This window comes from Acromyrmex echinatior, chromosome 3 (genome assembly GCF_024713525.1).
Source record: "Acromyrmex echinatior isolate Ae372 chromosome 3, ASM2471352v2, whole genome shotgun sequence".
NCBI lineage: Eukaryota > Metazoa > Arthropoda > Insecta > Hymenoptera > Formicidae > Acromyrmex > Acromyrmex echinatior.
In genome coordinates this window covers 6,987,229-7,003,090 of record NC_141854.1, presented here as the reverse complement: position 1 = coordinate 7,003,090, position 15,862 = coordinate 6,987,229, and the positions used below count along the sequence as shown (strand labels likewise).

General features: G+C 31.8%; 1 protein-coding gene across 2 annotated transcripts in view; it reads right to left on the bottom strand.

Annotated features, from left to right (window-relative positions):
• Positions 1-12,268, bottom strand: part of LOC105151783 (1-phosphatidylinositol 4,5-bisphosphate phosphodiesterase epsilon-1) — a 129,177-nt gene extending 116,909 nt beyond the window's left edge. For both annotated transcript variants that reach the window (XM_011065689.2, XM_087404388.1), the window contains exon 1: positions 11,632-12,268. The gene's annotated coding sequence lies outside the window, so the exon portion shown is untranslated. The remainder of the gene's footprint in view (positions 1-11,631) is intronic.
• Between the last annotated feature and the right edge of the window lie 3,594 nt (positions 12,269-15,862).

The window sequence follows — 15,862 nt, the reverse complement described above, 5'->3', positions numbered from 1 at the left end:
TGTTCGTGCTGTAGCAAACGCGAATTCATGGATCACAAATGTATGCGGAGTGCAAATACGGATTTCGTGAGTTGAGACACGACGCACAGCCGATCGATTGAAGCGAAGCGACTTAAGGCAGGAGCAGGTGAACTCTGACGTTTCGAGAAAATATGTTTCGATGGAAGATGCGGAGAAGAAAGGGGCAAAGGGAGAAAGACGAGAGTGATGAGGCGAGAGTGAAATAAAGGGCGGGAAAACACACCAGAGACGGTGCGACGACGCGGGAAGGTGAAACGAATCGTGCGGAGAAATGTGACGTTCCTAGAAATAGAAGGAAAGAAGGAAAGCTGACGTGGATGAAGACTGGGTAGCGTGAGGTAGAAATTCAAGAATCAAAAATTGGTAAACGACTACTATAAACAGCCGAAGGAGGAGAAAGCAGAAAAAAGAAAAAAAGAGAAAGAAAGAAAAGGTAAAATAAAATAAAGCTAAATCGGTAAATTTAATAATAAATAAATAAATAAATAAAGATAAAATAAAGCTGAATCGTGTATGGACAAATTCGTAATTTCTCTTTTTTTCTTCCTTTTTGATATAAATAATTCAATTGTCTCATCATATTTGTTAACGTAATTTATAACGTAATTTAAAAAATTGTATAAAAATATGAGGAAGACTTGAACTGTTGTTAAAAGTTATAAAATTATATATATAATCACTCGTACTAAAATTAAATAATCAAAGAGAATTGTGTATTATGTGAAAAATAAGTCTCTTATACGTATTGATTAAAAAGGTTGTCCATTTATCATGAAATGACGATTTTATTTCAATTTTCATAAAAGTATAATAAATTACGAAGAATATTGAAAATGTAGAAGTATTACTAAAAGGCTATATCGAAAAATATGTATTGAAAAGCAAAAAGATGGAAAGTGAGAAAAGCGAGGAGAGTAAGACTGATTCTTTAAGACAAACATTAGTAACATCAATGGATCGATATTCCAGGATGAGATCTGAGTAGGAGTGAAAATTGGAGCACGCTGGTAGAGGAAAATATATGTAGAATACAGGATGTACAAGAGTATATACGTAGATAATACTCGCATATATATCGAGAGATCTTCGCTGTCTTGTCAAGTTCAGGATCTTTTTACTATCGAACGACGGTAGACCGCCGGCGGTCTACGAGCGAATTGTATTAGCGGCGATAATTCGTTTTCGTTTCAGATTGAGTTAGTCCGACATTAGACGCCTGTAGCTACTTTATAGCGATAGAAAAAGAAGAGAAGAGAAGAGAGAGAGAGAGAGAGAGAGAGAGAGAGAGAGAGAGAGAGAAAGAGAGAGAGGGAGAGAGTACGTACACTTCTTCTATTTCGAAACCGGGAGAAAAGTGCTTGTGTGCAAAAGTGTCAGTGACCTTAAAAAGTTTCTCTTCTAGCATCCGTTTCCTTTGACGTTTGATGCGTCGTTAAATGGAATTCGCCAATGCGCTGTCGATCGGGTTCGTAATCGATCGACCTGATCGTGTGACTCGTTAAAAATTTCCGATTGCGCACGACACTTTGCACGGAAACTTGTTCGGCACGATATTTTTCTGTCGTATTGTCCAGAAACGAGTAAAGGATGAGTTTGCATGTCTTTTTAGTGCTTTTAACTTTAAATTTTATCCAAAACTGACAGAAATGATCTTGTTACCAAATTGCAATATATATATCAGTAATATCTCGTTTATATTTATTCAAATAACGTTGAACGTAAATCGTTCTTCTAGAAGACATGCTTTCCTTTGAAATGCTTCCCTTACGTCATTAAATTCAGGAGAAGAGAATAATTTACATTTAATAGAAACCAGAATTTAACGCGGCATTAGCGTATTTTAATCTTAGAATGCTATTAATACGTATAATATATACGAATGAGCGAAGCCTTCTCATTGTCAATCATTATGACATCCAATTTGTCACGCTAAAATAAGCGGAGACAAGTTTTTTTAAAATTGTCCGTTTTAACCCCTAATCAATATCGTAATAAAAAACGTGATAAAAAACGTAATTTTAATTTTTAAGCAATTATGTATTATATTTTACATTTTATTTAAAGCCTATTCTTTAATATATCTCTTTGTTTCCTATTTCTTGCTTTTTATCTCTTTCTTTTTCCCCTCCTTTACGATTGTTTTAACAACAATTGTATTTCTTGCTACTGTTTCCTGTTTCTTCCTAAGTTCGTTGACTTTTACCTCAGGCGACAGAAAACAAAAAATCAAATAAGAAGCAAAAAGATATCAAAAATAGTAAAAAGCAGGAAACAAAAATCACATTGCAGAATAGGCTTAAATGTTATAAGAAAACATATTGAACTACATATATACTTTATATTATTTCAAGATTAATTTGATTCTTTCTTTTAAGTTAATAATTAGTTATTTGTGTTTAGGAAGAATTATAAATATTTTGTCATTAAAAGTGTAAAGTGTATAAAAAATGTGTTACATTAATTAAAAGCTTATTTCTTTATACATAAGATTTATGTATCGATAGCAATACTATGTCATTCAATAGCGATATCATTATAGGTTTTATCAATTTACAATTTGCATCGGATTCTAGGATAGAATTTCATTTATAATAATCTACATTTTAATATAAAATACAGACTTAATTATATATGCATATATTTTGATTCTTCTCAATTGTTTTTCATATTACATGGCACATAAGTGATTATAAATAATATTCTTGAATTTTAAAATCGAAAAAAATTGGTTCTGTTCAGTGTTGGAGAAATTTTTCCTAAATGCCAGCTCATCAAAGAAAAAAATTATTTCTTTTTAAATATGAAAAGAATCATATTTTATACGGGGAATGAATATATGCAGGGGATATATTTTAATATATGTCATATGCAATACGATGCTTTCAAAAACAAGAATATCTGAGGCGTGCGCCTGCGGAGATATTAAAACGGCCCCGTTCTCAATCGCTATATCGATATCGGTATCGGTTTACAGTGCGCAATCTACAATCGAGAGTTTGCAGTTAAGTAAGTTACATTCTCTCTTGGAAACAGTATATTGAATTAAAAAAGAAATTCCTTTCCACGAGAGATATCATAGCGAGAGGAGAAACAGGGCGAGAGAAACTCCATTAATCCACAATTCAGATTCCTACCACGGTATAATGTTATATTCCGAGCTGATATAGGTAAAACAATTGTTTTTCTTGTTTTATAAAAGTAAAAAGAACGATTCTCGTTTTATTTATATTATTCAGAAATTTTCCAATCTTTATATTTCGGATAAGATTAAAAATTATAGTTGATACGCGCAGAATAATAACGTAGATTTAGTTACACGTTGCAGGAAATATAGAATAATTACTTTTATATACAAACGAATGGAAAGCAACAATATTAATTCTAGAATACAGCAGAGTTGGTATTAACGTATTTAAAAAATACTTAATATGATTGCGTCGTATTCTTTTTTTTTTTTTTTTAATAAAAAATCATATGTGATATCAATAAAAAAAGTTGTTTTCAATTTTTTGCAATCCAATTAATTTGACCTGACGAAGAATGTATAAAAAAATGTTGAAATTTTGTCATTCCTCTGTACAAACTAATACAACTTTGAATATACACATGTAATTTAAAAGTTGTGCATGTGTTTTAATTAAAGATTATTGCTCATTGTCGTAAAAAAAGAATTGATTTGATAATTTACGTCAATTGCAAAAGATCATTTAAATCTCATGTTGACAACTACATAAACTTGGTGTCTTATATTTCGATTCGCGTAGCAATTAGCAATTTAGCCTCTCTTGATGTACAGCAATTACCAATTTACCTTCCCTCACTGCATAGCAATTACAAGATTACCTTCCGTGTTACGTAGGTGTACCGGCTCCTTCGGATGTCTCTCGAACGTGTTTACTTATGTTCGATATATCGTTCCTCTTTACGACATTCCCACAGGAACGTCGGGAGACGAGCAACGGTGCGCTCTGGGAAAATAAATTACGTTTTACTTGGATGCTCAAGCCAAACTGAAAACGGAGTTTTCCACTGAATTAACCGATCGGCTCGGTTAATCCGCGCATGTGAGATAGCGAATTCATTGAACTCTATATTGAAATACATCTATACGACACGTCATACTGACATTATTCAATTTCTTCCTGTAAATTGCTAAAATGTGAAAAACAATTGTTTATGCTCATAAGAAATACAAAACAATTATTTGTAGTCATTCAATAAAATTTTTAAAATGTAAATTAATTGAAAAAGATTATACTGGAAAAAATGTCTGAGTGAAAAAGGATGAATCAGAAAATTCTAATTATATCAAAATTCTGGTTAACTCAATTAAAATTCTATAAATTTATAACTAGAAAATTTGTTCACTTTTGTCCATTTTTTCAAAATTCTAATTAATTCAACTAGATATTTTTCTTAGTACATATTTTTTCGTAATACAAACTTTCCTAGTAAATTTTATAATAATATTCAATTTCATAATAATCAGCATTTTTTATTGTATAAAAATTTTGTAAACATTTATACAAAATTATTCAGTATATATGATTACAGCGATATTTTTCATTAAACAAAAAAAGAGATATAAGAATGTGAACATTAAATTTTAAACTAACAATAAAATAAAAAATTATATTATTTTTATGTACTTCAAATATACGTTATTATATGTTAATTCAGAAAATTGTTTTCTCTCCTTTAGTCTATAATAGTAAATAACGCGTAAATGGTTAATTTAATTTGTCGCACAAATAAATTACAGGTGCTTGCTTGACGACAAGAGTAGAGACAAATGAATAGCCAACTCTGAATAGTACTTTAAGTGAAAGTTCGAAAGAGAATCTAAGTGGAGTAACAATTTAAGACAACTTGTAACCGATGATCTATATCGCAATCATCGACATCATTCATAGAGAAAAATATGATGGCGCAGCCAAGATTGGAAATTCGCAAGATTACGATAGCTATCGGATAAACGGAAAAGAAACGAGAAACATTGAAATGCAAAACACGAAAACCCTACAGCTCCCTCTCTTTAGTATTTTATCACATTATAAGCCGTGTATTGAGTTTCCGTGTATTGAGTAAGAATTTCAATAAAAACAAACGAGTTTAATTTCAAACAGGGCCAATTCAATTATAGCAACGAATTGCACGGTTAACATCTTTTTTTTTAAATAAAATACGCGACTCTTGTAAAACGCATCGGAATTTTGACTTAACGTAGTATAGTAGATATACGACATTTTACTTTTTTTGACAAATAGATAAACGATTTGGATTTAAATTTAAATTCGCGCGGTCGATTGAGACTCGAACTCTATCTCGAAAGTGTTTTGGCCTCGCAAAGTTTACGATGAGTTTGTAAAGAATTTTAATAAAAAAAATTATGCATTCCTCGTAGTAACTTTGTCATCGTTATAGAAGCTCGTGAGTAAGCGCATCCTGAAGTACATTTTGCCATGCAATATCAATTTCCATAAACGCGTTTAGAGCATGGAGCGTACAAAGAATTCTAATAAAAGATTGATATATTCAATTTTGGATATACCGTTGCAATGACGTATTCGCGTGTCGACACAAATTCTTATCACCTTCTCGAAGATGCAGTTTACGATGAAAAATATGTATCTACGGAACTTTTTTAATCGAACTGACGTCACAATTGATGTATCACGAAGCGCGTTTGCTTTTTAATTAGTAATTGAATAAACAGACATTTTAATTGCATTTCAACAACGTTAACTGCATTTCAATGACTTTTTACAGCGATTTTAATATATTATATTATTAATATTTTAAAATGACTTTTAATATTAAACGCTAACGATCATGACATCATCTGATACTATAAATAGATTTTCAAGAGTAACTTTAAAATCTATCGTTACTAAATTCATAATACATTGAAAAAGAACATTGAATTTTTATTTAAATAGTTAGAGATATGCGATTTTCAAATTTTGTACATCGCGATTGCAATCTTTCTTAAAAATTGTAGTGATCGCGATATATCGCATCGTGATTTTTATGTGTGGATGTTACAATTATTAAACTGCGCATTTTTGTCGTATTAAAAATGTTTGATAAATTCAGAGCATATGATATCTGAACAGTAAAAAATATTAATTGTTAAAACATAGCAAATACGAAAACATTTGTTTTAGCATAATAGCGTTGAAAAATTCTTACTGCAATTCGGAATACGTTTAAAAAAAATCCTTCACGAAATAAAAAATTACACCGGTTTTTTATTGCGCGTCAGTCGAATTGTTCGCATGGCTTAAAAGAATTAAAGAATAAATACAGGATATTAACCGCTGGCGCGATTTTAAATTGCATGCGATTTCGCGATTAAAAAGTCAATTACATATCGCACTGTGATTCAAGAAAAGAAAATTGCTAGCGATATATCACAAAATTGCACATCTTTATGAATAGTTCTAATTGTAAATAAATATGTATTTACTAAATAATAAATATAGGTATATTTATTTGATACAAAACTATTAATTTGATTTAATTATCTTTTTTTATTGAATAAATATTTATTTGTTATTGTAAATACATGTTTACTTAGTATTATTTAAAGAAATTTGTATCAAGATTTAGTAAATTTTAAAAAATGTATTATCCTTTATATAAAAAGATCAATTATCTTTATTTTTCTCTGTTTCTCTTATTTAAGGTACATGATTTGTACATGTAAATGTATACTGTATGTTGTTTATTAAAACGTTATGAATCGATTATGCGTGTTTTAAAATAAATAAACAACTTGTTTTGAATTCATGAAAAAGTATTTTGAAAATCTCTTTTTTAAACAACATATATACTTATTTATAATATCAATTTCGTGAATAAAAATTTCAATAGTATTATGACACAGAAAATTTGTTCCTGCTGTAAAATTTATAACATATTTTCTTTTGCAATTTTTCACGAAGTAATATCAGCGGTATAAATAAGATCTTGTTTTCAAGTTCTAGATCAATTAGTATAATAAAAATCATTAGTAGAAATATTAATAGAAATTTTATTATATATAATTTTATTCTTCAAGAAATATAATATTGGAATATGATAAGTTTTCGTATTCTAATTTTTCGAATTGTATACAAAATACACATTGTATAATAATTACTGTACAAATGTGTGAGGGCATTTTTTATATCATTAAGGCTTGTTTTTGCAATGTATGATTACCAAGAAATTCAGGAACAAATTTTATGACGAATCTCTTGGTAACATTTAATTTTTAGACAATATTAAGAATCTTTATTTTAAATCTCATATGTAAGAAACACAATCAATACTAGAAATTTAAAATGCCTATTACGGTCGAAGCTGGATCTTCATTGCTTTAAATAATTCAATTTTGAATTACTAATATACACTATACATGTACTTGTATATGTCATATTGTAGTCTTTTCAAATTGCGCGTCGAATTGTTTTGGATTTATAAACGCAATTAAAACTACTCTATAATTTTTAGATAACTACGTATTATAAAAACGGTTCGATATAAAAAAATTATCATATTCATTTTCTCAATACTTTGATTGAAATATCAATTTATTTATATAATGACCTGTAATGTAATAAAATCTATTCATATTCTTTTTTAAAGATATACATATATGTTACATCTCCAAACATTACTAAAAATATAAAAATTTCATAAATTGTTCTATTATTACATTTAAATATCTGTATAAAATTTGAGTACAATTCTTTTATTGGTTTAAAAATTATTTAATTTTTTGTTTGCTTTGATTCTTATGTCAATAATTATAATTGCATTTTATTGTGCTTATCTACGAATTTGATAATCGTAGTTTTACGAATTAAATCATCAAAAATTAAATTTTTTATATATGCTAATAAAATGTCTAATAAATGTTTAATTGTGCAAAAGTTTATTTAAATTCATTTAACAACTGCAGCAAAATATGAATATTTCACTGTAAAGTCATTATAAGCCAAATTATTTATTATTTTTGTTTTGGGTTTTAATTGGCTTAAAGATGTATTTATAACAAAAAATTGTGTTATCTTTTTATTAATTTTGACTTTTTAGCTGATAATTTTTTGGCTGATACTTTTAGTTTAATATTATACAGCCAAAATATCCTTAATTCTCATGGGGACTTCAATTTTTTCTACACGCGAAAATTGTGCGAGCTGAAATTCTCTGAACTCAAAAATATATTTCTTTTCTGCGTGGAATTAAAAAAGAGCAGTGTTGTTTTTATCAGCGACATGAGTTGTAAAGGCAAGACTCCGCGTGATATTGCTTCATATCTTTTACCCTCGCTGGATCAGAATTACTAACTAGATCGCATGCGTGCACCGCGAGATAAACGCGGCCGTGCACTCGAAAGAAAGGCTTCATTTTTAATTAACTAAACTAGAAGTTCACACAGTAACTTAGAGCTTTTATGTAATAACAACATGCGGTAACGCTACAATTTGCCTGCACACGCAAAAGCATAACACGTTATTAATATTACTGACCATTATTAGTCGGAAAGGCGGCATTAAGTTGACCTAAATAAGCATCTATAAATTGATGCTAGCATTCTTGTTGGACTTATATACCTTTAATGATAATTAATTATACGAGCTTTAACTTCTTGGCTTGCAATATGCAAGATGTCCCTTATTATCCAAAAATTTTGCTCATTTGAATAATTATTTCGTAGTATATTTTTATATTTTACAATTATTTTTTACGTAGGTAAATAATGAAATAAGAGAGTAATCGAGTTATTAATTCGTATTTACGTTAATTACAAACACAAAGTAATTATCTTTCTCTAAATTAAAATGTATTTTTTCTAAATTTTAAACTATACAAAGATATTATTACAGAAAATCCGTAAATCTGATATGTATGATTTCGATTTTATTATATCGATAACACAAAGAAATGAGCATAATTCCATTAGAATACAAAAGCGCAGCGCTGGCAGATTCTATGACATTTTATGGGAATATCATGAATATCCGTGCGCGCAGATACATGAAAAATACGAACAAATGAAGCAAATTCGTTATAAAAGCTCTTTTATTTTTTCATGACTTTAATTAAACCAAAATGAATTAGAAATCTATGACAGAGCGAAAAGTATACGAAAAAAGGAATAGAAATTTATTCTGATTAAACAAGATTGCTTTATTTTTTCATAAGAAAATATAAGTGAAGAGAAAAGATACTTTGATATCTTATTGACTATTTAGTATTTTTTTATTAATGCTTCTGTATTTTAATCTCATTTCATCTTTGTTACAAAATTAATTTATTATTGTGAGAATAACATAATACAAAATATATATATATACATATATATACATACATACATATATATATATATATACATATATATATATATGTGTATATACTCGTATATATATGTATATGTATATATATATGTATATGTATATGTATATATATATATGTATATATATATATATATGTATATGTATATATATATATATATATTTTTTATATTGATATATTTGAAAATTAAGAGCAGGACGATAAATTATGTAAGAAAATACAATACTTATGATCATAGAGCCACAAGCGCTTAATTATTTAAGTCGTATTATAAACATTATATAAAACTTTGCATAACATTTAAATTATTAATACAAATGACTCTACAAAAAATTTACGTTATTATATCTATATGATTACTTATGCATCTACTTAAAATTGTCAAAACAATTCTAATGGCTCATGCGTATGGAGATATATTTTAACTTTACTTTAATTTCGCTAGGTCCGAAGTACTTAAAAATGTATTATACTGGACAAAAATCTTTCAAATTCATGCTACGATAGAAGAAGGAAACATATACTCGATACCTACCTTATGTCATCCATTTTCTCGAAAGGTCCATAAAAATACCGTCTCCTAATTGAACAACTGTCACGCAACGCGAAAATGTCAACTTGTATTACGGTTACGCTGAAAAAGAGATCTTAAGGATCGAAGAGCTATACACGTATTTTTGGAAAATTTTCTTCCGTTCTTGAATGTTCACTAAATAAACTTGAATGCATTTTAGCTCTCGAGAAATTTAACTTATGTCAACGATTCTCATATGCATAATTAATGTGAGACGAAGATTTTAGACAGTTGCAATAATAAAGTAAATAGAGCATCTAATAAATTTGCTTCTAATTAAACTATCAATTATTTGAAATGAAACACATTTCTGTTGCACTCATATGATATATTTTACTGATGTGATTCTAAGAAAAAAGAACAATTCGTTCTAGAAGAAATAAGATGTTTAATTATTGCTAAAAACTATAGATTCAAAAAGAACACTAAAGAATAAAGAAGTAACGTAGGAAATTTTAAAAAACTCTTTTTAATCTCTTTTGATATACATATATGGAAATAATCCATAAATAAAAAATTAGAAATATTCTTCTACTTTCCATCGATCATTTTATTCAAAACTAATGTTTATGATTTGTCTAAAAGCAATTTCAAGTTCATTACTCATTAGTTATCGGTTAATATGTGCATGAGATAAAATATCTCTTCAAATATGATGGATTCCTTGGGAAACATGAAATCGATATCAAAAATATGATGAGAGGTTTAATTATAAAATAACGTAGGAATTAAAGGCAAATTAAGTTTCCAAAATGTAAAGAGATAATATTCTAATTTCTCAGTTAATTTCACTCGTATTACGCTTTGAAGAACTTAACGCGAGTTTTAGTCATCCCCAGACATTGAGTGTCGGCAATTAAAAGGTTGCGATGCATTACGAATTTCTCCAAAATTATCGTTAGAGAACAAATTGCATAATTACAAAATCGAAGAGATTTCTGTGACATTCAAGTGATGTTACAAATAATAAAACAAAAAGTTAATCGGTTTAAATTTTAAATAGGGAAATGATTTAAACGTGAAATAGGATCGTGCGATTTTGCTCAGTTTAACTTCGACGCTCTGCGGTTGTCGAGAAATGTACCGATTTCTATGGTCAAGGAACATACTAAGTCAAGAAAAATGACGATTTAGTTACAAAATTTGATTTTTTATTGACGTAAGAATCAAATTAAAGCCATTTTTTTTTTACTTTTGTATGTTCCTTGAATGGATGTAATTATTTTTTCATACCAATACTGAATACAGTCATCAAAACTCAAAATTTTATTGTCTTAATTTTTCTTTGTTTCTCTCTATCTCCCCTTTTTCTCAATTTTTGTACTTAATTTTCATGAAAATTGCTGACGTGCACTATGTCGCGTATTTAAATCTCCGTCTCCTGATATTACCAAATCTTTCGCGTGCCTCCACGTAGATAGGAATGCGATTAATCGGAGCAATTCTCAATTAATTGAAGATTTTACCCTCGTTGACGAACAGAAGTTTGGTATCGCGTTGCGTGAAAGTGAAAACACTCAGAACTCACATAAAAAAGAAGATAAAAGATCCAGGACCGTCCCACTGGTGCGCAAACGGAACGGAGAGTGGGAAAAGGACGGAAAAGTTTTTTGATTCTCTTCCATCATACTTTTCTCCTCTCCGGTCCCTTTTCCTTTCACATTAAGAGCGCAGCCACTTTATCTACTCACTTTTGTCGCAGCGTAACACTTTCCACTTGCTACCCTCGTGCGTAGGCGGACTCTCGCGCTCCCCAATGTTGTTATACTGCGTGCGGGCGAGTAAAAGTTGCGACGACGCGCGACAATCGGGGGAGGGGGAGGAGGGATGAGGAATGTACGGAACGTGAAGAGATACGGATAGAGTGATACGGGCCGGGAAAGAATTAAGATAGAGAGACGAAGTGGCGGGATAGATAGAAGACGGGGGGATGATAGAAGAGGACGAGTACGCGTCTCGCGTGGATCTCACCCTCGTCGGGACACCGGACGTGGACGTTCGTGGGGAGGGAGAGGTGGCGACGGCGACGACGGTGATTTTACGCGCGTTTCACAAGTCCAGACACAACTACGACGTGTTCACGCGACGACGGTCGGAACGATACTGCGCCCTATTGGACGGCCCTGCGCAAATATAATGGCGCCCCTCTCCTGCGGTACGTCCACCCCAACCTCGACGTCGGCGTCGGTGCCACACCGCTAACCCCTCTCGCGATCTACCGTATGCATCCCACCCTCGTCGGGACTGGTCCGTCGGTCGCCTCTTCTTCCTATCCTTTTATCTTCCGCCCTCCGTTGCCCTCGGCCATCCTCCGCGACGGCCACCCTTTTAACTCCCCCGGCACTCTCGTGGCAACTTTCCTCAACCCCCTTGCTTCCTCACGCCCGATCTGTTTTTCCCGCTCTTCCTCGTCCGCGTCCTCATCTTTTTCTCTCGCCACTGATCACCGCTCGACCCTCGCTGAGCCCCCGAGAGCTCTCTTTTATGACAACAACACGGACGCAACGACGAGCTTCCGGTACGCATCGATAACCACTTCCGTTCGCGCTCGAACAGTTCGGTTCGGCCCAATGCTACACGGAAGGCTCTTTTCTCTCGCTCGTTCCCGGGGAGAAGGACGACCTCCTCTTGCGCGTGCCTCGCGGAATAAACACCGGGGGTAATCGCGTGCGGTTAAAGTTAACGCTCGCCATTGCACGGGAATACTCGCTCGAGATACGCGCGCGCTCATTAACCCTTCTCGATATTTTTGCCGGATGAACGGATTTTAATTGCATGACTGGCTTACAGGAACGCTCAGAATAGCCATCGGGTGCGCAAACCCTTTCGTTTTGTACGGTCCAAATTGAGAACAACTTGAAAATTACCAACGTATTATTTAAGGATCCTCGTTGTGGCGGCGAGATAGTATTATTTCGAGGATTCTCACCGAGCGACAAAAGCATATTTTAAGACGTCCTCAGTGAGCAACCGAGGTTTGCTCACGTCCTAGTTACAATTTTATTATACATAATTGTATATATATATGTATTCGTTTACCTTAATTTACGCTCACTATTTAATTTTCTACCGTTTAATTTTACAGAGAGATTTATACATGAGTGAAAAAGGGTTTTTCTGTATGTAAATTTGTGCTTTTCGTTAAATATAAAGCGGCAGATGTAATACTCTCCAAATCTCGTGGAGTGAAATCTCACTCGAAGAGAGACTGAAAATTTAGTCTGTCTTGAAAAAAGTGTGAAAATACGGCCCCTCTTGTTCAAGAATGACAGATTTTCATTCTTTTTAAAGTGAGATTTACTCTTTTGGAATGAAATTTACTCCTAGAAGAAGTGAAATCTCAATCTTTTTTGGAGTGAGGTTTCATCTACCCTGCTATTACACTCCAAAAAATGATTCAGATTTCACTCCTTTGAAATGAATCTCGTTTCAAAAGAGTAACTCTCACTCTAAAAAGAGTGAAAATCTGTCACTCTTGAACTAGAATGGCTGTATTTTCACTCTTTTTTCAAGATAGAATAATAAGCTAAATTTTCAGTCTCTTTGAGTAAAATTTCATTCCACGATTTAGAGAGATAACAACAAATGTTAAAATGTGCTCTGATAATTTCGATAGAAGCTGCGCTTAATGTAAATATCATCGAAATGTATAGTTTACATTTATCCGTTAATATAAAATACATACCTTGCATATGAATGAATCACAGATTTTACGTAAGTAGTACAACAAAAATCTATCTCGAAAATTTTCTTGTTGTTCAGTGCAAAGGGGTTAACGTGATAAAGGATTCGATTTTTCTGACATTTTCCATCGCTAAAATTGGTCTGAAGTTCATAAAAGCGTAAGATTTGTAGCCCGCTTAAACGAGCTTTCCCTGCCCTCCCGAGTTTGCTTTCGTTTTGGCGTTAACGTTATTCACTATATTGCGCGAATAAAATGCAAAGAGAACGTAAAAAGATTAATAAAGAGTGACGTACGTGAAATGCTACGCCGAGCGTAATATAATCAACACATAACATTTGGCTCTTTTTAATTCCCGTTCATTACCGGTCAGCTACAAAGTATAGTATTTAATTTTATTATATTTAATGTAATAGAATTTCAGCATAAATCATTTTACTTGATAATTATATGGAATTACATATAATCGAGCTCATTTCACTGAACAGACGTGAATCGAAAAAGTAAAATTTTTACATGTATTTACTTTTGGAGAATAGATTATTTTGACATGATACACAGTTTTAAATTTCTCTTTTTAAACTATAAAATAGCTGCAACGTTTTCAACAACACTCTTTACATTTTTACAAATTCTTTTTTGCTTCTGAAAATAAACTCCGTTACAAATGCTCTATAATTCGCATCGGATTTCAGGATAAAATTCCGATAGTAATGTTATATGCTGAGTGTTTTGATATACAATTTTATACGTGTGTATTCTGAGCCGTCAAATGTTTTTTTTATATTACACATCACTAGAAAACTGTAAATAGGATTTTATCCTGAATTCTAGCGATTTATAAATCGACTAAAAACGGATTTAAAAACCATGTATAAACCTTTATTGCGCTATTTCAATTCAATTCCTATATTCAATGGGCCAATACTGCAGCTGAAAACGAGTCAATTTGAAAACGACTCGAGAATAATGCACATCATTTTATTTTGAAATCCCAGTAAAACCAAATAAACGCGTCGAATCTGCTTTATGACAATGCGTGATCCGCGTGTCTTTGATAGGTGGAACGCCTTTGATCGCACGATTGAATCTCGAGAGTGCAGCCCGACCGAGAAATATCACGGAAGTAATCTGCTTTGAGCACGATGACGAAAATGTTTATCATACTCCACCGCTGATCTCGCTACGGCGCGCACAAATAATAAAGCTTATCGACCCGCTGGGATATCACGAATAAATCTTGGAACTCCATTTCCTCTTGAATGACAACATCGTACGAGTTATCGCGCGACGTTTTCATGCAGAAGAGAAGTAGGGAGAGAGAAGAGGTAAAGAGAGAGGGCGAAGTAGTATGAGCGATCTCTCTGGCATTTCCCATTTTCGCGTGTTATCGTCGCCAGTAGGTCGATAAAACCTAGGACAGGTGCTACGCAGGTGGACGATTGTTTCGGAAAGAATCGACATTTCATGTCTGGAATAAGCGATACACAAATGCTCAGAGGAAAAAGCGACCCACGATATCTCCTCTGCTACAAAGAAAAAAGAAACAAAAATACGAAATAAAATATAAATGTCCCGTGAGAATTTGTAAATTGTTTTTATAAATTATTTAGTTAGTCTACTTTTTGGGGATGAATATTTGGAGATTAATATAATATATCGATAATATTAACTATTGAAACCGGAGCGCAACGTATAATGCATAAAACATAAGAAAATCGACCAATCTTTCCTTTTCATGAAATAAAAGATTCTCTGATTAGTCGATTTTCTTACAATATGTTTTATGCATTATGTGTTACGTAAAGATCTGTGCTCGGGCCTTTAGTCTTCTCTTTAGTAGATATTGATAAGTTTTTGTCCAGATCTGAAGAGTCTAACAAATTAATGAACTCTGGAAAATTTATAGAACATTTACTTTACATATACATATATACGTTGGTATTAGCAGATCAAATTGAGTCTTTTGTCTTTGGATGATAAGCATTTTTTTTTGCACTGAAAAGATTTTCAATAAAAATGCTATAGGTAAATATGACGTTAATCATTATTGATAATTAACATTTCTCGATAAAGTGTTCAATTATAGATCGGAATAATAATGTATAGCTCAATAGAATAATGCATTTAAACACTGTTTTGCTCTTGTTTTTCAATCGATACTGCTTATATCTTAATACCACAAATGAGAAATATCGGAATTATCTTATAGGAAATTAATAAACTCTGGTACACGTTAA